This window comes from Alligator sinensis, unplaced genomic scaffold (genome assembly GCF_000455745.1).
Source record: "Alligator sinensis unplaced genomic scaffold, ASM45574v1 scaffold54_1, whole genome shotgun sequence".
Classification (NCBI taxonomy): Eukaryota; Metazoa; Chordata; order Crocodylia; family Alligatoridae; genus Alligator; species Alligator sinensis.
The window spans coordinates 1,501,579-1,523,278 of NW_005841962.1; the positions used below are offsets into that span (position 1 = coordinate 1,501,579).

Consider the following 21,700-nt stretch of genomic DNA (forward strand, 5'->3'; position numbering starts at 1 on the left):
AGGTGCTTGAAGAGGAAACTTTCAGAGAAACTGGCAGACTGAGGTACAGAGGAGATGTTTGTTCCCAAGCGACTGAATCTATTTAAAATTCTTGCTTGTAGCAAAGGCGAGTTGGATATTAATGGCCCCATTTCCAGTGGGCTTCCTTTAACTATGCTTTTAAGAATGATGGGCACAGCAATTTTGCATATGCAAACTCCTGATTTCCACACAGCAGAATGTGAATCCTGCCCCTCCCCCTGGTCTCTGGCAGTGGAAGCCCTTGCTACAGGAGACACATCAGCTTTTATATGCAAGAAATAGTGGGATGAAGCCTGTACTATGTGGGTACACCCCAAGAGATATCACCCAAATTCTACTCCCCCTTTTTGGTGGCCTCCTACCAGTTGTGAAGTTGTAAGGAGTGGATGTGGTCTCTCTGCCAGACATTTGCATGGACTTATATATATAGACACCCAACAAGACCAGAGGTGGGGGTGTCCCTTGTAGACACCCTCCAGCTTATATTCCAAGCTCCCTGGCCCTTTTAACTTGGGGCGACTGTTACTTTCTTTGTATATTATAAAAGAGTCACTCGCATAATGATGGACACAACTGAGGAGACAGATTTTTAAATGTTGTCCTTATCCATTTGCTCTTCTGATTCATCATGTAGGGTATAGGAGATGTTGAATTTAACATTTTGGCTAAGTACAGACAGTCATAAAGCTTGGGGCTGAATCAATTCAATCTTTGCAGGTTAGTCTAAGCCATGGGTGGGTAGTTATTTTGGGCAGAGGGCTGCTTACTGAGTTTTGGCAAGCCATTGAGGGCCGCATGACAGGCAGCCAGGGGAAGATAAATATTAATTTTCTAAAATTTTTAGGGGCCCGATGGGCAGGATAAAATGGCGTGGTGGGCTGCATCCAGCTCGTGGGCCACATTTTGCCCACCCCTGGACTCTAAGCTGTGTAGATTGAACCGATAAGCAAGTGAACAGACAGTCACTTTTGATTTCAGAAATGCAGCCACATGTCTGCAGTGGCCCATGCCAGAAGCTGGGGGGCACTAAAGCATACCTGCCTGCTTGGCTGGAGCAGACAGCTTGGGCCAAGGCTACCCCACCTACTCTGTGAGGTGGGGTTTATGGGGAGGTACAAAGCATCCTGGGATGCTGGGGGATTGTTAATTAACATGAATCTGGAGGGGATCTGGGACAGAAGTTCAATAAACCAGTTTAACATAAATCAGTTAAGTCTGATAAGGTCTATTTAAACTGGTTTCAGCCATTTTGAAAGTAGTTTATGTGCACTGAACTTCTGTTGTATTACAGATTTGAACTGGTTTCCAATCACTTATACTGATTTATGTGTGATTTCTGTCCCTAGCCTTTGTCTGATGGCAGTTCCACTGTGACCATTACTTAATTAGACAAAGTAGCTCATTAAACAGATTATTTCATGTTTGCAAAGTGCTTTGACGACATGAAGTACTGTAAGTATTGTTACCGCAGTGCTGTGTGACATGGCTCGAGCAGCTTGTTTTAGTTTTAATATAAGGAAAGAGAAGGAAAATATTTTGTAAAATGGGCTATAAAAAGTGGTGCAGCGATTGGTTGTACTCCATTAATATAAAGGGCTGTCTCTCTGAATAATCCTGTAGTTTCAGTACTTACAATATTTTACCACCAGCAGTTCACTCAGCAGCTGAATGAAGCACTGCAAAGTTTGTAAACCACTGTAAGACAACACTAAGTGACCAGACAGCTGGAAACAGGTTTTTGACTTACCACTGTGTCCAACCAAAGTGTCTCAAGCTGTACTGCTGCTCTTCAGGCTTGGTTCTGGATTTCATGCTTGTACCAAAGGATTACAGAGAAGTGAAAAATGTCAGAAATTAGAAGTGTGATGGATAAGAGCTGCCTTTTGTTTGAATAACTGCATTACAGTGAGCACAGAAGTGTTAGCCACATTAGCCTGAGCACAGGCAGGAGGTCCATTCACAGCCTGATTAGGTTGTTACTTATGAAAGCTTATGCCTCTCTGAACTAGTTATGGCAAGGTTATATCTGCCTACATTACAGTGGAAATTCAGAGGCATTTTTTGGTGGCAAAATAATGAATAATTGTGACATTAGTAAATACGGGCATATTGGAAAGAAAATGCCTATGCCTGATGGAGTTAAGAGGAACAAAGATTTAGAACATTCAGCAAATACCTGTGGCATAAGATAAACCATTGCATTGGGAGTAGAGACCTGGCCAGGATTTCTAGACCTGCAGTTCACGTGTTCTGTTTTACTTTGGATAATATGCATCCACCTCTGAAACTGGATTCTCATCTGCAAAATGGAGAAAATATTTATTTTCATTTTGCAAGGCTGAAGCAAAAAGCACCCTAAATCAGTTAAAAAGCGTCATAAATCAAGAGCATTTCAGCTGGGATATAGCTTTTTCAGCCAGCTCTTTGAAAACTGCAAAGAGTTACAGTGGAAGAACAGTAGCTACTGACGTAAGATCTTCAAAATCAGTGTGCTGGTGTGATTTTTAAAGAAGCAGCTGAGGGACTATGTGACAACCAAACGGATGGTAGAGCCAAGTGCTGTTTGTTATTTTATTTTAATACTCTTTGTTTATAGCACCTGTTTTTCTCATGTTTTTTAACCTTTTAAAACTGGGCCTCTAAATACAGGACTTCCCCTCTCAGTACAATTACTGCTAATCCAATACAGCTCTTGTAAATCCTGCCTCTAATCTCTGTAATAACCTGTCCCTGCTGTTGCAACAGTATGTTCTCATTTATATTCAGTGGCTAACAGCTACTTCGCTCTGCTCTACATCCCATTGAAAAGACAGACTCCTGCCTGGGACCCTTTCTGCATCCTCACAGCCAGGGATTCTTTCCCAGCCTGACTCCAGTGACCTTGCAGTTGTCATTTGCTAGTGCCAAGTGTCTGTTTTTTGTGCGACTCATCCAAACAAACAAGTGGGGTGAGACTTCTGCTTCTCCCTTTTGTATCTGACCTGAACAAGCTGGGAGCTGGATCAAACATCCCTGGGGAAGCACAAGTTGGTGGTGCAAAGAACAGTGAGAGGATTGGCTGGCACTGTCATGTGGCTGATGCTAGGCAACATGTGCTATTGGCTTTCTGGGTTGCAGACAGATCTGAAGGAGCATCAGTTTGTGTGTGAGTGTGCGTATGTGTGCATGAATGAGACTGTGCTTTCTCCACAGCAGTCTGGGGGAGCTTTAGCACTTCCACTGAGGTAAGCAATAATGAGGGCTCTTTATTCTAATAAATTAGCTGCCAGGCATGGATGTAGCAGGATTTATTGGGCCATAAGCTTAGAATAAAATTTAAAAAGGCTCTACTACTGAAATGTGTTATTTCTCTTGATTTTTGTCTAAATGTAATTTAAGCTGACCACATAAATTAGCAGTTTTCTTTGCTAATGAAAAGTCACTGTATTTTATTTTCAGTGCAGTCTTGCATCTTGAGTATTAAACCGGCAGTTTCAAAGACAGACATTCATTTAAAATAGTACATAGATTAATTCCTTTCTTTATGAATGGGTGGAGGGGGCTTGTGAAGAAAGTGACATTACAATTTATCATTGCATGAAAAGGGCATTATCTCACTTTATAAAGAAGGGTTTTTTTTTAAAAACGAAGACTGTAAAATGCCTTTCAAGAGCAGGCAGTGCAATGGGTACTGAGATGCATGTTGATAATATTAAGCCAAAGACATATGGCCAATATGCAGTATTCAGATGCATTTGGAATATGTGGCATGTATGTTATTTTTTAAGTCATGTATGTAATATTTTAAATAGACCAGTGCATGAAAGACAACAGCCTTTTTAAGCAGGTCTTGAAGCCAGTTAGGGAAACCCAGTGTAGTCCCGTAATAGGTAATACAGTATATTTTAGCTAGCCTAGTATATAAGAGACAGCCTTCATGTGTTCCTCCAAAGCAGTAAAATAGATCAAATTGTTTTATGGAAAGTGTTTTCAGTTGAACACTGAAAAGGAGGTTTATGCAAGGGATATATGTTGAACATAGATGTTGAAGACATTTAGAACTCCTAAGGCTTTATTTGATTGCCCCACGAAAAAGGAGCAGAGACTGAATTATACTATGAATAAATAGCTGTGCAGCCAATGTGTAGAGAATTTGTAATCAAACTGAGAAAACCCTCCTTCCCTCAGTACAAAAAGCAACCATGCATTCAGACTATATGATTGTAGCAGCCTCTTTAGAGACACTGCTGTGAAAAAAGCCAGTATCTAAATAAAGCAAGATCAGTCCTCTTATATCCTAGAGGCAATTTAATGTTTAAAAATGACCCTTTAGCTGACGTAGGAGATAAATCAGCAGTGGGAATATGCTATTGATGAATGAGGCTACCATCTTTCAGATGTTCTTTGCAAAAAAAAAAAAAAAAATCCAGATTAAGGAGGACAGTCTGAAAGACCATATTAAAGGAAAACCCACCATGCAGACTCATAAAAAACATGCTCTGTCATAGTAATTCAGGATCAAATTCTGTTGTAAAAACTAAAAAAAGTTCTGATTCTTTTCTCTTTTTTTCCATTTGCAGAATAATTTAACCAGTAGCTGTTAAATTGTATGAAGGGACAGCCTTATAGGAAAACAATACTATGTACTAACTGGGTCTAAAAGATTTTATTTGCTTGACTGTAATGCTGTACAATCGGAACTAAATCTAGACATGCAGGTATTGGCTAATGTTTTCTACTATGCTCTCTTCCCAGAGTGACCTGTTTTGATCTGCTTTGTTGTTTTGTAAAGCTATTTAGCTCTTACCAGCTTCCTATCATAAAGTTATCTTTGTTACACAAGCATAAAGATTATTTTGAGTCTCAGAAACCTTGTACCATCCTTGTAAAGTCTCTGAATGCCAACCATTCTTTAGAAATCCGTTTGCTATTTTCAGGGTTTAAAATACCTATAATCCAGTTAAGAAGGATGGAATTTACTCTACAGCTGTAAGCTGATATTCTCTGTATTCACATCAGATAAAGAAATGGGTTGAACTTTACTCTCCATTGGAGAAATTAAAAAAGTGAAGAAAATTATGAATATTAGAATGGAAGACAGAAACCTGTAATTGTAATAGCATGAGGCACAATACCAATATAACGTAAGCATATTGATAATAGGAATAAAGGTCTTGTGTACAGTCAAATATAAAATGGAAATATTGCAAAAAAACCCCAAACCTTGAGACCTGCATACATTATGTTTATGTGCAAGCTTCTTTGAAACTCACTCCCTTACAAAACTTAAAAATGTTGGATGCCTTGCCTCTCCTAACACATGCCAGAAGTATTGCTAAATATTCCCAGTACAGCATTAGGCCTGCCTCCTTCCCCTAAGCTTTTGCAAAGGGAAGATTTTTTTAACTCATCTCTTCAGAAGTACAATGGATACAGATGTGCTGGATAAGTACATGTCCCTGCTAACTGTTGCCCAGTGTTGTGGCTCTGCTGGTGTGTCTACAGTTACCCCTTTGCTGGTCTACAATAGCCCAATGTTGTGGCTCTGCTGGTGTGTACTGTTTAACCTTCCACAATAGCAATAGAATCAGGCATAACCTAGCCCACAACTGGTAAACAAATTCTCCTCTCGGGACTTGTCTGTACTAGAGTATGGATTGTGCTTGAAACTTGAGCTAATCGGTTGCTAGGTAAGTCAAGTTAATTTCAATGAATGTAATGAACTCTTAAAGATGCTCAGAAAAAGGCTTATTGCTGAACATGGGTTACAGGTTTGTCTGTACTAATGGTCTTTCTCTTGATTTATTCCATAACACAACGACTTGTCAAATGTCCAAGTTAGGATGAACAAGTTAGTAGGTTACTAAGGTAAATGAGCAGTCACAAAAGCTAAAAATCTGCAGTGCAGACATAGGTTTAGACCATGGAAAATCGCAACTAGAAAAAAATGTCACCTTGGAAAAATAATTATATATGACTACACAAGAATTTACAATTAAAAAATTAGCTCACTTTACAGCAAAATCAAAAACGGTTGTGCTGATGTACACAGAATTCCATTGTAGCAACTGGTGTAACGAAGGAGAATCTTAGCCATATTCTGGTAGAATATGAAAAGTATCATTTCTTTTCTGATTTAGCCTCCTTTTTTTGTTGGCTTCATAGTTAAGGCACTCATTCCACCCACAACTAAGCAATGTTTTTTACGAAAGTAGTTATTCCTGACATTTCTGTGCAAGACCATATTCTACTCTTGGATTCAGTTAGCAATAAAGAACATTGCTTATGCCCTTGAATGCACATGTTTTCTGGTAGATTTCTTTGAGCTCCCCGTACTGTCCATCTCAGTGGTAGAATCAAGAGATTGAGATCAACATTGCTGTGGTTTATGCAGCAAGATGAAGGATAAGGTAGGTGCTGGCAAAGACGTTGCCAGGCTCGTCTGTCCTTTTCCAGGAATTCTGCCCACAAGAGTTAAGATTGTGGTGAGCATTTGGCTGCTGATTACTTTTCACTAGGAGTACAGTGCATCTCTCTACTGCTGGAAAATGCTTGCTGCAACATCATATGTACTAGCTAGCTAAAGTGACAAGGCGCAACCTTTGACTTGCAGAGAGCACTTCCTGTGAGATGTGTTGAATGAGTTGCTGCATTTACTGGCCCTCTCTTCTGGTGCACTTTTTGAGCACTGTAGTGAAATCCCAGCCCATTCTTTCTGTGGGAAAATAGATTCCCTATATGCTCTTCATTCCTTTTGTCCCAGGAAGTAAGATTTCACCCACCATGTGCTACTAGAACTGGGAGAAGATTAGCCAGCTAAAGTTGGGGGAGCCTCTATTTGGTTGCATAATAAGAACGGAGACAGGTGTTGTGCTGCTAATAATTGAGATGAAGGCATATAGCTCATTGGTAGCAGCTGTGACTATTGGAGCTCCTCCCTCACAGAAGGAATTGTCATATCACTATTGTGTCTAAGAAGAAATAATTGAGAAATAATCAGGTCACTCACTCAGTTCCTTTAACACTTGGTTTAGTCTTTTGGTTGTATTATTTCATCAAGATTTTCCATTCATACAGCAGGGATCCCTCAACTGAAATCTTTTTCCTGCTGTTCAGGATTAGGCTTCTGTTGACTCAGTCATGTCAGTGAGTGCTTGTAGAAAGACAGAAAAAAGAAATCAAGTAAAACCTTCCATAAATATAAAGGCAGAAATATGTGTTACATTACATTACTGGCTCAGTATGTTGTGTTGAGCTCTTACCACCCCTCTGATTACCTCCACCTGATGTCATAGTGCTTTCCAGGTATTCCTAGAAGGTGGGTTTTAAGTATAATGAGCCCATGTAAAGTTCAGACTGTGCACACATTGACCGTGTTAAGTATTTTTTTAAGAAATCTTATTTGGAGTAGCAGCACGGTCCAGTTAGATTTAGAACTAGGTTGGGAGTCAGTACCTCAGTTGTGTTTCCAGCTCCACTGCTGACCTTGTGTGTCCTTGTGCTTAACCCTTCTGTGCCTCTTTATCTGTAAAATGAGGATATTTATATTTACCATTCTTTTGAAAGTGCTTTGAGAGCTAAAGATAAGAATAGCTTTATAAAAGTCAGTATCATCATCAACACTATCATTATCATAACTGTTTATAGAACTGATGGATGTGTACAGAACTATGAAAAGCTCAATTATCATCCTGCCTAAACTGAAATAATGCCTTCAGCAGTAGTTACCTTGGGCCTGTGATTTATTTGTGTTTATCTAGCCTCAAAAATGTGATAGGTGCCTCACAAAAAGTGAGCAGATATGGTTGTGCTTATGGCTTGTAAAGTAATTTTAGCAATAATGTGTCATAAGTGGAGAGAGCCGTAAAGAGGAAGAGGATAAAAGATTCAAAAGTAGCAACAAGGAAATAGGATTGCACTTATGTTTGATATCCAAATGCCTTAGTAATTTTCATTTAAGCAGTCTAAACTGCTGTAATATGTTACTTTGTGCACTGTATTTAATCACTGCACCAAGATTGTGGATGCTTAATGGTCTCTGTTGGCTTCACTTGCAAAAGTGATGAGTATTACTAACATCAAGTTCCATTGATGCTAGTTGTAGAATGAATGTGTGCTTAGTGCCCTTTGAAAACCAAGCCATGCCAATATACATAGGATACATATAGCAATATTGATATTGGCAATGTAGGGCAAATGTGAATATTGTCCCTTCTCCAGAATTCTGTGAACTTCTGAACCCTTTCATTGAGAGAAGATGGTAGAAAAATAGTTCACTGTCTGTTTCTGTAGAAATGTGAGATATGACTATGGCATTAGGATGGCACAGAATGTACTTTGGGGAGCAGGAGGAGGGAGTGAGGTATGTGTTGGAGAAGTCAACAAATCTTAGGAAAGGAGTGGAGAAAAAGAGAAAATAACATTCTCAAATCTGCCATAATGGACTTACATTCCTACTTCCAACATTCACAAATGACTTAGCTCTTGAAAGCCCAAGAATTTTAGGCTCCAAATACATAGCAGCATGAAAGGAAGGGAGACACAGGAAGAGAGTGGCATAACTCTTTTTAAGTCTGGGGATGAGAGGGAAGGGCTGAATGGGACTTTCAGGGAGGTGCATGGGAAGAGAATGAGATTGCAGAACATGAGAAAGGAAAGACAAGGAAAAGACAGCGTGGAAGAGTGAAGGTAGCTGGAAATAAACTGACCAGCATATTTGAGAGGAACTGTTTTACCTCCCCCTCATTTTAGTACCTGTAGTGAGACCCCAAGAGTGTTCTTTAACTAAGGACAGTCTCAACAGAATTTAATGCATCCACAATCCATAATGCAGGGGTGTAAATGTGAATCAAAGGGAGAGAGTGTTACAACAGAGAGCCTTATGCTTGGAGGCTGGGAGGTTGGACTATCCTCAAGGCACCTAGAGGATTTGTCCATTAACACAGCACTGAGCCATACCACAGTGCCGACAAATTTGATGTGGTGTAATAAAAAGTTTGGCCATGCAGCTTCTGTCTTGTGACTAGAAGAGAGTCATGTGCTCATTAGAACATCCAGTTGCTTGCCACATCAAAACAGGCTGGCTAGCCACCGCTGCTACAAAATCCCAGGGTATGCAGCACTGCTTCTCTCAGCTTGCTGTGTTTAAAATAGGATCCAAAACCTCTCTGTGTTCCACCTTTAGTACTCTCTGCTTGCTGTGGCATTACTAGACTTACCAGGAAGCTCCTTCTCATAAGTCATCACGCTGCCTAGAACAAGTAGATATGGTATATAATGATTTATCATTGCACCCTTTGCATTGTGTGGGTGAAGAACGCACTGGGGAAATGTATGTTGAAGCAAGCTGTGCAAGGTCACTTATTAGGGACCAGAAACATTCAGTTGTTAAACAGATGTGTTTCTATAACAGGTGAACAGAACTGTTTAGGGATACTCGTTGATGAGGTTGCATAACAAAAGTAGTCTTTGTATAGGTTTCATTGCAGTCTATACACGCCATGCATGTGTAAACATTTCTAGTTATATTATGAGTCCTTATTAATCAAGATAGTTCACTGCCTTCTTACAACCATTTGACCAGTCCTCAGCTGTTGTAAATTGCTGAAAGGCCACCAGTGTCAGCAGAGCTGTATCACTTTATACCTACTGATGTTTTGGTCTGTTGTTTTTAGCAAGCTTTATCCTCAAAAATCAGAAAGTCAACAACATACATGGAGAGACTTTATTTGACGAATAGAATTCTAAGTCAGAGATTTCAAAGGTATGATCAACGCGAGTTGAATGAAGCTGTTAAAGCAGTGATCTGTGCTCTATGCCTCAGGTGTTTAGTTTAAAATCAGAGAGACAGGATGCAGATAAAGTTTTTTCTTCTGGCAGTAAACCTGTTTTTCCTGTGGTAAAGCTGTTAAGAGGCTGCTCTAGTATATGTACAAGTGGAATTTTTAGCCAGGGTATTTAGGCCTAGTTTTAATCTTTGACCTGGCTAAACTCAGAGTATCTTCAGAGGTCAGCGGAGTAGCTACTCCAAATAATCTGTGTTCCCATTACTTTAGTTGCTGAGACAGATAGCCCAGTGTATGTTCAGGTAAGCAGACATTGTATGTGATTGTAGGTATAGTGTTAGTTAACCTTAGGACAACTCTTGACTTAATATCATAGGAGAGAGAGAACTTTTTAAATACCCATATTCATGTTGTTACATGGGACAAATCCCTAGAATAACATTATAGTATTTTTTATAGTCATGGTCTGAACTATGGTAGGAGGGGGGAACCCCTAATCACAGCTTCCTGTTGGGACCTGGCCATGGCCCCCTCAGCTTAGCTCTGTGGAAGGAAGGGAGGGCTCCTTTAGCACCACCTGACTTATAGCCCAAGCTATTGCAGGCATGTGCCTGCATTTCTGGGATGTCTGTCCGGTTACAAAACTGATTTAGCCTAGCCAGGTTAGACTAACCTGCAAAGAGTGAATCAATTGAAGCTCAGGCTTTTTGAATGCCTGTCCCTAGCCCTGGTGTGCTACAAATTTGAACCAGTTTTCAATCACTTATATCAGTGTGTGTAATTTTTGTCCCAAGCCAATGAATTGGAGCTAATGAGTCTTATTTGGTGCACCTCCTAAGGTGAATCAGCACAATATTTTGCTTTTCTCTGCAGTGTCCTAAATTCTGCCTTTGTGATACTACATTCCAATTGTTTTTTAAAGCCAAAACACTACCAGAATTGACATTATACTTTTAAAATAATAATTCCTTTCCATTGGATTATAGATCTTTTAACACCAATATTCATAAAGGACTCTACAATTCCAAGTTTTAATGTTCCGAATCCAGATAAGGGAAGCACTTGTTCTCAAATACGTGTGTCATATGTATGGATCAAGCATGCAATTTTGGAAAAGACTGAAAAGAAATCCTTAGAGTCCTTTCTGTACCCTCCCAGCTGCTGATTTATCTTCCAAAAAAATCAATGACCTGCAGAAATATTGCAGCCTGTGAGTCATTGTTCTGAAAGCACTTGAGAGGAATAGGAACCATGTGGTGCAGCACTGTATGCATTTGAATTGAATTCCTTGCAGAATGAGATATGGATAAGCTTTTTGGCATAACACGCCCACTTCTGTAAATTTGCAGTTTGAACCAGCCAGCAGTACTAAAAGCAAGAAGAAGCAGCTGCTGCTGACCTGAAAGAGCAGACCCGATGGGCTGTGAGACTGTAGATGTGTTGGAAGGTTTTTACGCATCCCATTCCAAGGTAAGGCAAAAGATGATTTTATACTACTACTGCTTCTGCTGGCTACAACAGTGCTGGCAAGGAAGCGCCTGCAGTTTGTGAAAGCTATTGATAACTAGGTACAATGGCTGGGACAGTGCTAGTAATTTTGGACGTATGGGAAGCTTCAACCAGGCTGAATAGTACAAAGAAGACTGGAGTTTTCAAAGGTCCTCCATGCATGGTAGCTTCAGGTGCTCATGCCCACTAATTCGGCTTGATAATACATAAACATAAAATGACTGTAAAGAAGGCCAACACCTTTATGGAAATATTCTCCACCTGCATAATTCTCCTTTATGTTTAGATATTTTGATTGGTAACAGAAATTGCTTTACACACCTGAGAAATATTTTTGAGCCTATATCTTGCAGCCTGCTGATATGGATTCAGTACTTTTGGAACCCATACCTCACAACACAGGTTCTCTCTCAGCCAGAAGGACATGCTGCTAAACTGTCTCTTGTTACTGACTGCAATGTACTGTTGTCCTGAAAATATTTGACTGATATTTCTATTTTGTGTTTGATCAATTCTGTAAGTAATTTACAATCTTGAAAGTGCTTATGTATTCTGATAAAATAAATTCTTAATTATTCATCACTTTACTTTTATATTTTCCCTGAAATGTCCCCCTGGCAATTTTTCTTTCACTTTGGATCACTAGGTATTCTGAAGTAGTAGTTCCCATATTTGGATATTTGCAAGATAGATATGGTAAACTGGAGGAGTATTCTTTAAGTTTCTGCCCCTAGTTGGAAGTTATATTTGAGAAAAGGAGGGGAATCTGATTGAAGCAAGTAAGTATTCTAAAATGAAGTTTCATATTGCTCTCAAAAGAGCATCTTTCTTGGGATATAGATGACTGCAAATCTGATAAGATGGAACTTCTGACCTCTACAGTAGACTGAAATCAGGATTGGGTTACTAATGGTCAAATACACATCAGCATCTGACTGTCAGCAGCCTACATGAATTGGTGAGGGAGTAGTTTCTTGATTTCCCAAGAGCAGGCAGTTAGCTATCCCAAAAGCCACAAACAGAACTGATCTTACCAAGAAGAATTGCATGGGGATGTAGACAGAGCTTCCCAAATGATGCTTCATCCTCTCAGGTCACTAATGAGTGAGGGAGAGCCAGTCATGTTGGGGACTGCTTGCACTGCTGATGCACCTATTTTGCACACAAATAAAGGTCTCTCACTTCCAGTGGTATCAATCTATTTTCACAGGCATCCGTTTCAGAAAAAAGAAATGCAAATGTATAACAGTTAAACTAAAGATAGCATCTTCTACAAGAAGGAAATTAAGTGGACCGTGATGCTACATTTTACAGCAAATTGAAAGCCAATGTTCTCTATCTCCAAATAAGGAATAGGAAAATCTCAAGTATTTAATAAATGCAGGGAACCTCAGTTGTGTACAACCGCTGACAAAACAAAATAGACTAGATCCTGAGTGCTCTGGACTTTCTGGTAAACTTGCCTCATTATTGTTATGAAGAGACAGAAAACCAGGAGCAACCAAATTGCAGAAAAGTCAAGGTCTACGTTAGAGACATTTCTGTGACAAATATGGCCTTCCCTTGATGTTTGAATAACATTCTATATCCATATTCAGGGCTGTTCATGCAGGCCAAAACCAGGTTGTATTAACAAGTCTAAATGCCACACCAGTCTTCATTTTTCATTTTACAATTTTTAATGCCATGGAGACCCTAGCCTTGGTACAGACTTCCCGCATGATTGTGTTTTGGTTTTCCAGCTGCAAGTGTCATTAACCCAATTTCATTTTCTCCAAGTTTCTATTTGTCGTGTCTATGTGGATCAGAGCTTCTCAGAGCAGGGGTTTGCAATGAAATTGTACAGGTTCTGCCCAATCTGTGTGAAAATAGCTCCAGTTTTTTGTAATGCCCCTCATTGTCATTGGTAATACAATAGTTTTCTTACTGCCATTCCAAGCTGAGCCTGGACACTGTTGTGGGAGTACAGATCCAGAGGGCAGCACAGCTAATGGCTAGGGACAGAAGTTACACACAAACCAGTTCAAGTGATCAGAAATTGGTTTAAACCTGTAACAGAACAGAAGCTCAGTGCTCATAAACTAGTTTCAAAATGGCTGATACTAGTTCAAGATATACCTGGTTGAATGTAGTATCAGACTTAACTGATTTGGGTCAAACAGGTTTATGAAACTTCTGGCCCAGACCCCTTCCTGGTTCAAGTGAAATCTGTCCCCCAGCAAGCTTTCCAGCCCTGGGCTGGGCTGGGCTGGGCTGTCTGCTTCAGAGATCAGGGCTGGCCCCGCCCCTTTGCTGCGTAGCTGGAGCAATGTGGGCTAGCTGGCAAGGAGGTGTGGGGGCGGACAGGCCTGGCAAGGGATGCAGCCCAGTCTATGGAGGGGCTGCCCCTCCCCCCCAAGCAAACCTCAACTGGGGTCTGGGGCCAGGGAGGGGCATTAAACACCCCTTCCCCTGCTCAAACTTACTGCTGGCTTCAATTGTGGACTATAAATCCCCGAGGCATCTGGAAGCAGGAAAAAGAAGTTATGAGCAACCCTGCGGAGTCCTGCTGATGTAATCCTGGACTCCAAAAACCAGAGACTTCGGGGGCAGCAGAAGGAGAAGAGAACACAGCCAAAGAGCTCTGCTCTAGCAACCCTCAGCTTCCGGTCTGAGTCACTGCAGGCATGTGGCTATATTTCCTGAATCAAAGGTAAATGCCTGTTTACTTGTGTTTCAATTTAATCTGTGCAGTTTAGACTAACCTGCAAAGACTGAATCAAATCAACCTCGGGCTTTATTGTCTGTACCTAGCTGATGTGGACTTAGAACCCAGTGGCTAAGTACAGACAGTCAAAAAGCTTGAGGCTGATTTGATTCAGTCTTTGCAGGTTGGTCTAAGCTGCAGAGATTCAGTTGAAACAGAGGTGAACAGACATTTATACCTTTGATTCAGGAAATGCAGCCACATGTCTGCAGTAACTCAGGCCAGAACATGGACGGTGCTAGAGCTTGGCTCTCTGGCACATAACCAGCATGGGCTATGTATTCACTTCTTCTTCCTGCTGCCCCTGAGGTCTCTGGGATTTGCAGTCCAAAATCACAGCAGCAGGACTCTGCAGGGTTACTCATTACTTCCTCTTCCTGCTTCTAGGTGCCTCTGGGATTTGTAGTCCAGCCACAGCCAGCAGCAAGTTTGAATGGGGGAAGGGATGTTTCACCCATTTCCCTGGCCCCAGCCCCCAGCCAGGGTTTGCCTGGGGAGAGGCAGTCTTTCCCCCACCTCACTCCACCCCGGCAGACTGGGCTACATCCCCAGCCGGGCTTGCCCCCCCCACCCCATCTCGTTGCCAGCCCGCCCTCACTGTTCCAGCTGGGGAGCAGCGGGGTGGAGCCTAGGTTGGCCATCATAGGGGACAGTCCAATTGTCCTCTGTCCTCTATTGATACAAAACCAGATGCCTTTATGTCGTCTATTTTTTTTCTCTTGAAGAGTAGCAGAAAACCAGAATGTCCTCTATGATGGCCACCCTAGCGGGGCCAGCCCTGCTCTCTGGAGCAGACAGCATAGCCCAGCCCAGGGCTGCAAAATGCTGGGATGCTGGGGGACTCTGATTTAACTTGAACCAGAAAGGGGTCTGGGACAGAAGTTTCATAAACCTGTTTGACCCAAATCAGTTAAGTCTGATACTATATTCAACCAGGTTTGTCTTAAAACAGTATCAGTCATTTTGAAACTAGTTTATGTGCACTGAGCTTCTGTTCTGTTAAAGGTTTAAACCAGTTTCTAATTGCTTAAACTGTTTATATGTAACGACTGTGCCTAAAATGTAGCAGTTCAGAACACAAGTCAGTATGGATTTATGTGGCCACAATGGCCTATTTGTGCTTAAAGTGGCTCTCTTTCATCTTAGTTGTGATATCAAGCTAAGGGGGGGGAAATGTAAGCTCAGAAGATGAGCAGTGTGTCAGTTTCTTGGTTCTCCTAGGTTTTATAAAGACATGTAACATCACAATAGAATAGTTGTTGACAGGAGCTGTAATACCTGACACACTTTTTAATATTTTTGCCCTTTAGATTTCAGATTGAGAAATGTGTTAAACTGCCCAGAAATAATTCAGGGATCTTAAGAACAGGCTGCCTGCTAGTTGATGGACACCATGAACATGTTACCTTAAATCTGGGTAGCTGCTGCCAAATCAGTTTAGGGAGCAGCAACCCTGTGAGGTAACAGAAATGTAGTTTTGCAAAGAAGTCCTTTTGTTTTTTGAGGTGGAAGTTAAGGAATCTCCAGTGGTATAGATCTTATTTACAAGTACTCAAAGTTGGTGGTGGTGGGGAGGGAACTGCACAATAAGTTTTGTAAGTATGGATAGTCTTGTTTCCCTGTAAAATGGAATTACTTGTCTACTTTCCACACTGAAAAAATGACATTTTGTATTTTAAATTTACAGTAAACTCTGGTTAATTTGTAGAGAGAGGTACTTAGCCATGTTAGCCTGAAGTTAGGCATAAGGTGGGGAACTGTGGCACCTTACAGATTAAGTTAGTCTGAATGAGTTAGTCTATAAGGTGCTGCCCTCCCTGCTTTCTGTTTAATGTCACACTCTAAGGAGGATGCAAATAATGATGAATTGTCTACAAACAGATAAGAATACAAGTACACAATGAGATGGTCAGCAGATAAGCAGTGGTCCCAGCATGTCTGCAACTTGTGTGCTGCCAACTGTATAAAATATATTTTATTACCATCCTGAAAAGATTATTCTTTGAAGACTGTGCTTTGGAAATGGAAGCAACTTCTTCATCAGAAATAGGGAAAGAACTCTGAGCAGTAATTGTAACACTGTTGTCATACTCTGCATGCACCTTAGAGGTCATGCTCTGAGTGGTTCAGGAAAAAAAAGATTCAAAAGTGGAAGAATCTTCTCTGCTTTTTGATAGAACTTGCTTTGAAAGTGAGGGGAATGGGCAGAATGTGCACCAGTAACTATGCAACTTCTCCTGGCCTAAGCCTAGTTCAGTGAGTACTCACTAAATACAGTGCTGTTTGCTGCATGTGGCATAATTTAGAACATTTTCTCCATGATGCTTCTGTTTTAAAGAGCCAAACTGTCTTTTCCAATTTACCCTTTTTCCTTCCTTATCCTTAGCGATAAGTTCCTGCATTTGCAGCAAGGGTTCCTAGTGCTGCCTGAAGTCAAAAGATGAGATAGCAGCTAGCAATAAGAGGTGTTTTGTGTTTTTTTTTTTTTTTTAACTTCCTATTGCTACAGGAGAATGTTACAAAAAATCATTAATTCTTCATGAGTTAAATCACAAAGGAGTTAGCTTTAGAAGTTAAGCCTCCCAAAGCAGCCGTTATAGTACAGAAGTAACAACGAAGTCAATTAACAATATGGAATGTTTGTACTTGCCAACATTTAATATTACTAATATTATACATCTTAGTCACACAACACATTATGTTCAAAACTCAACAAAAAAGGAAGTGGTAGGGACAGAGATCAGAGGTTTCAAAATTAAAAAGAACAATCTTTGTTGCTAGCTTTCCTTTTTTCCTTTTTTTCCCCCTCCTTTTGATGTAAAGGACCTGTGGTTCACTTGGCTGGGAATTTGTTTTATCATAACTAACTTTGCTTTTAATTTAAATTTCAAAGGGTAATTCATATTTTCCCTAATAAAGAACATTGTACAGACAGTTGTTGCCATTTAGAAAGCCATCTGCCCAAGTAGTATCTAAGGTGCTGCATTTATTTTCTATTTCTAGGTGAAGGGAGATAGAGTAGTATCTCAGGTCACATCTGCCCCTGAGGTTTTTTGTGTTTTTTTTCTGGCATCCATTGATATCCTACATGTTTAACAATAAGCATTTAATCTGAGAAAAGGTGGAACCCATTCTAACAATGTTTGAGGGAAGCCACGTGAATGCAGTTAAGTGTACCCAAGTATGATGAAACAATTCATCACACTGGTAAGGGAGACCCAGTGGTAGGATAGCTAATGTAAAACCAAAATTGTTGAAGGGATTAATTGAAAGGAGTAGCCCAAGAGTTTGAAAGGAGAAAACAGGCACTGGGCATGTCTACACATGTACTGTAATGCGTAGTAGCCTATTTTACTGAGCATTGGAGTAGCATGTCAAAAACCATGCTAATGCGCACTAAAATTAGGCTACTGTGCATGAAGTGTCACTGTAAAAGTATGCACTTTTGCTATTGTGCAGTAGGGCATCCTAATGCGCATTTATTTAGTACCTCACATTAGAGGTAAATGTGTGGTATCAGAAGCGCATTAATGAACATGTAGACACATCTGTTGGGTGCATGCTGAAGATGTTGCTCCCTTCCATTTTCTTCCTAATGCATTGCAGAAATAAAATCTAGGAAATATGCCTATCTGGGTTCCACTGCCAAACTTTCAGGCAACTTTACATCAATCTCGAAAGGTAGCCAAATGCTGTTAAATCCATTTCACATGTGGACACTCAGACGCATGATTTGAAAAATGTCTATAGCAGAACAGAAAACTGAACTACAGCCAGTTCTACATGCTAGACAATAGGGGATTCAGATTCAGTCCAAACTGGGGACAGCGATTCAATTTGTTGATTTGGATCGCTGTCCCTGATTCAATTCGGCCGAATCCAAATCTGAAGATTGATTCGAAGAATCAGCGAATCGGACATAGACACAGCTTTAAATGTTTTTTCTACATACCTCGAGGTACCAGGCATGACTTGTGAACACTGTGATGCTAGGGTGTATGGAGAGTCCCACAGGAGGACAGTAGGGGCCCCCACGTAGCTTGGCGGCAAACCCAGAGGTGGACCGGAAGTATTTCCGTTCCACTTCCAGGTCCGCTGGGGAACACACTGGGGGGGTCTCCGCACCCCTCTCTGGCTCAGCGATCGGCTGCAAGTGCCCCCCCCAGACCCAAGAGGCACCAGTCGCTTAGCTAGGGGTGCTCTCCAGAGTCCCTGTGTGCTCTCTGGCGGACCCAGAAGTGGGCTGGAAGTGCTTCTGGTCCTCTTCCAGGTCTGCTGCTGAGCATGCTAGGGAGCTTCTGTGGGACACTCTATGCACCCCAGCATCGCAGCATTCACGTGTTGCCTGGTACCTAGAGGTATGTAGAAAAAACATTTAAAGCTGTGCCTATGTCCAAATCACTGAATCTCTCTGAATCAGTCTGATTTGGAGAGATCAAAGGGTCTCCTGATTCAATTTGGATTCAGAGATTTGGCCACCGAATTGGGCCAAATCTCACTGAATTGAATTGGGAACCAAAGCTTCCCACAGCCTTACTAGACAAGTGCTTGAACAGTCCAACTATCCTTCCTTTCTTTGAGAGGCAAAGATTGTTTGTGATATCTTCTTTTGGGCCTGCTGTATAATTGGGAGAGCTGTTGGACAAGCTTTCTGGGTTCAAGTGCCCTTTGTCAGGTTACCTGAGGAAAGGAGGATTCATTCAAAGACTGATGTTAGGTTGTCAACTCTATGATGACTCATTAAAGATTGTGAGGTGCTTAGAAAATATGGCAATGGATCCCAGCCAGGTATATTCCTTCAGGTGATGTGAGGAAGGCATTTGATGTCCAAAAGGTTGTCCAACAGCTCTCCCAATGATATATTTGGTTCAACAAAAGAGATGACAAAAAATTGTTGGCCCTTGTGCAATTCTTGGATCATCCCAGCTACACCAACACTCCAACCTTTTGTTTATGGGATAACTTTGAAGAGTTGTTCTGTTAACAAACAAACAAACAAACAAAAAAACATTTTGCTAGGACTTTTTAGGAACTGGAAGCTCCAACCAATACTCTACTAAGAACAGTCATTCTTATATTAGACTAAAACATTTTTTTTCTTTTTTTTTTCTCAGAGAGAGAAATCTTCATATTTCATGCCATATGCTAACAATTAACTGATGGAAATGAGGAAGGATTTTCCAATGCAAGGAGAGAATTCCTTAAATGGTTCTAGAAAATTAAATACTAAAATTAATTACTTTAAGATGGTAATAATTGGCGGGGTTCATTTTTTTGCAGTGCCCTGTACAACTAGGTTAAATGTGCTTCTGTAAGTGAAGATGATACTAATTTAAAATACATTCCAATATGCATTCAGAGAGTACTGTACTTGTTCCTTGGTGTGTATTGTAATAAGGATGATTATACCAGACTTTAATACTGACTTAATAGCATGATGCTAATGGGTTGTTTTTCTGTAGAATGGATGAGCTATACACTAGTTTGATTCAGTTACGTTAAGGATCAAGCCCTTGTATTTTAAGCCGTAAATGTCAAGATCTTATATCAATCCAACAAGAAGGTCCCATTTTGGTTCAGTTAGTTGCCCTTTGGAAAAGGACCTGAACTAATTCTGTGATACAGAGCTATTCTGTTTGGGGTACAGAGGACTGCAGTAGTTCAATAATGACTCACAGTTTCAAAGAAAGTTCAGTTTGTTAAAAGGAAAGGTTGCAATTAACTCTTCAACTCTGCTAATCTGTTTCTAAAGGTGAGCTGTAGATGAAACTCACCTTGTCATAGTCCTATCCCCGTAGATGATCTTTTTAAAGGGATGTTGTCAATGTAAAAATCGTGTGTTTTAAATAACAAATCTTTGCTTATATTATGGAGTAGATTGGTAGACCTACCAATCTCAGTAGATCAGTAAAATGAATCTTAAAAATATGAGCCAATTACCTGTCATGAATGACAGAGTGTTTACATGCCCTTCCCACCCCCTGCTCACCCTTTGGGGCCGACCATGTAAACAGCCCCTCCACTGCCTCCTCCTTCAGCCTCCAGCGTGGAGGCTCCTTCCCTCCCCGGCCACCTCCGCCTCCACCTCCCTGCCTGAGGCAAAGGCAGCAGTGGCAGCTGTGGCGGCTCCTTCCCTGCTGCCCGCCTCCTCCCCCACCTCCCTGCCTGAGGCAGTGGTGGTGGTTCCCTCCCCCTGCCCATCTCTGCCTCTGCCTCCTCCCCCAGAGCAGCGGGGCATCCAACCGCCTCCCTGCCTGAGGTGGCGGCAGCTCTCTCCTTGCCTGAGAAGGCAAAGTCCGCGCAGCCAGTTGCCACTGGCCCTCTCAGTGGCGCATGCATAGTTACCCAAAAGTGTTACTGACAGATGCACGGACAGACAGACAAAGCCCTTTATTATATTAGATGTTTGTCACTGCTTTTAGTTTTGTCCATTTTTTATTTGCTTTTAGTTTGTTTAATATTATTCCCCTTTCTTCTATATACTTGCAAAGATTTGGCTGCATATATAAATTGTGTTGAAAAATCAAATTGCCCCTGACCCTAAAACCCATGCTTTTAAAAACTCAAAGGCAAATCAGAATCTCTATTTCTGTCTTCATAACAAATGCTTTCATATAGGGAGACTTGCTGTAAAGTGAAACAGGTGTCACTGACTTTCATTTTCAAGGATGAGAGAAATAAGAGGTAAAATCTTATCTTTGTTATTCGGAGAAGCACAATAAAGTCAGCTTGGTAAATGAAAATCAACAATCTTGTGAAGTTCTTATGGTTGCACTGAATTTGTTGTGCACTGAATGAACTTGTTTGTTTAAAAAATGAAGGAAAGATTTTGACTGGCCTTGGTTTGTATAATAGCTTGCTTTTCTGCAGGTTAACATAAGGATGAAATTTAAGTTGTCAGCATTGCTTCAAATATATTTAAAAGATAAGCATAATTTATCAAATATACAAAAATAATGAGCCAGGACCAAAAAAAGGTAATGAAATTAAAAAAAAAAATGCCTTATGGTTTCTGAGCACTTAAGTTACACTTGGGTCACATTTATCAAATTTTCTTCACGACCATCTAGTTGAGAAACATACTTTTGTTTTTGTATGAAAACTGAGGTTCTTACATAATCCCACAACTTCCAGAAGCTTGGTTGCAAGTTAAATGACAAAAGTATCCTGAGACTTAATAAAATTATGAGACTGAGTATGACCATGCCCTGTTTTTGCCACTTGTAATCAATCAATTAGCATTCCCCATGTTACCATTCGGCTGCCAGAATCTGGGTGGAAACCTTCTCGGGCTTTTGATTTAGCTTAGTGTTCTAGCTCTTTCACTGGTTGTCATTTAGGAAAGGTTAGTTTATAAGGTTAGTATAGTATCATTAGGAAAGGTTAGTTTATAAGGTTGCCATTTAGGAAAGGTTAGTTTATAAGGTTAGTGTGTGTGTGTGTGTGTGTGTGTGTGTGTGTATATATATATATATATATGAGCTAATCAATATTGGGACCTAAGGCCATGTATAGACAAAACAGGGACCCTATTGAAGCAGTGGGTTTTAAGAAAAGCTTCAATTTAGGGCTGATTAACCCCCATGTCGTGCACACACCCCGCTGACTTACCTGCCTCTCCACTGGTGAGGGGAGGGTGAGCTGCCAGCGGGCAGAGCCG

At 40.8% G+C, this 21,700-nt stretch overlaps 1 protein-coding gene across 4 annotated transcripts in view; it reads left to right on the plus strand.

Annotated features, from left to right (window-relative positions):
- Positions 1-2,820: 2,820 nt before the first annotated feature.
- TMEM108 (transmembrane protein 108) overlaps positions 2,821-21,700 on the plus strand; it is a 273,408-nt gene continuing 254,528 nt past the window's right edge. For 2 of the 4 annotated variants that reach the window (XM_025200258.1, XM_006020631.3), the window contains exons 1-2: positions 3,159-3,245; positions 11,135-11,255. The gene's annotated coding sequence lies outside the window, so the exon portion shown is untranslated. Of the gene's footprint in view, positions 2,970-3,158; positions 3,246-10,023; positions 10,088-11,134; positions 11,256-21,700 lie in introns of those variants that run through there. The other 2 variants (XM_006020630.3, XM_006020632.3) reach the window with 2 other exon arrangements.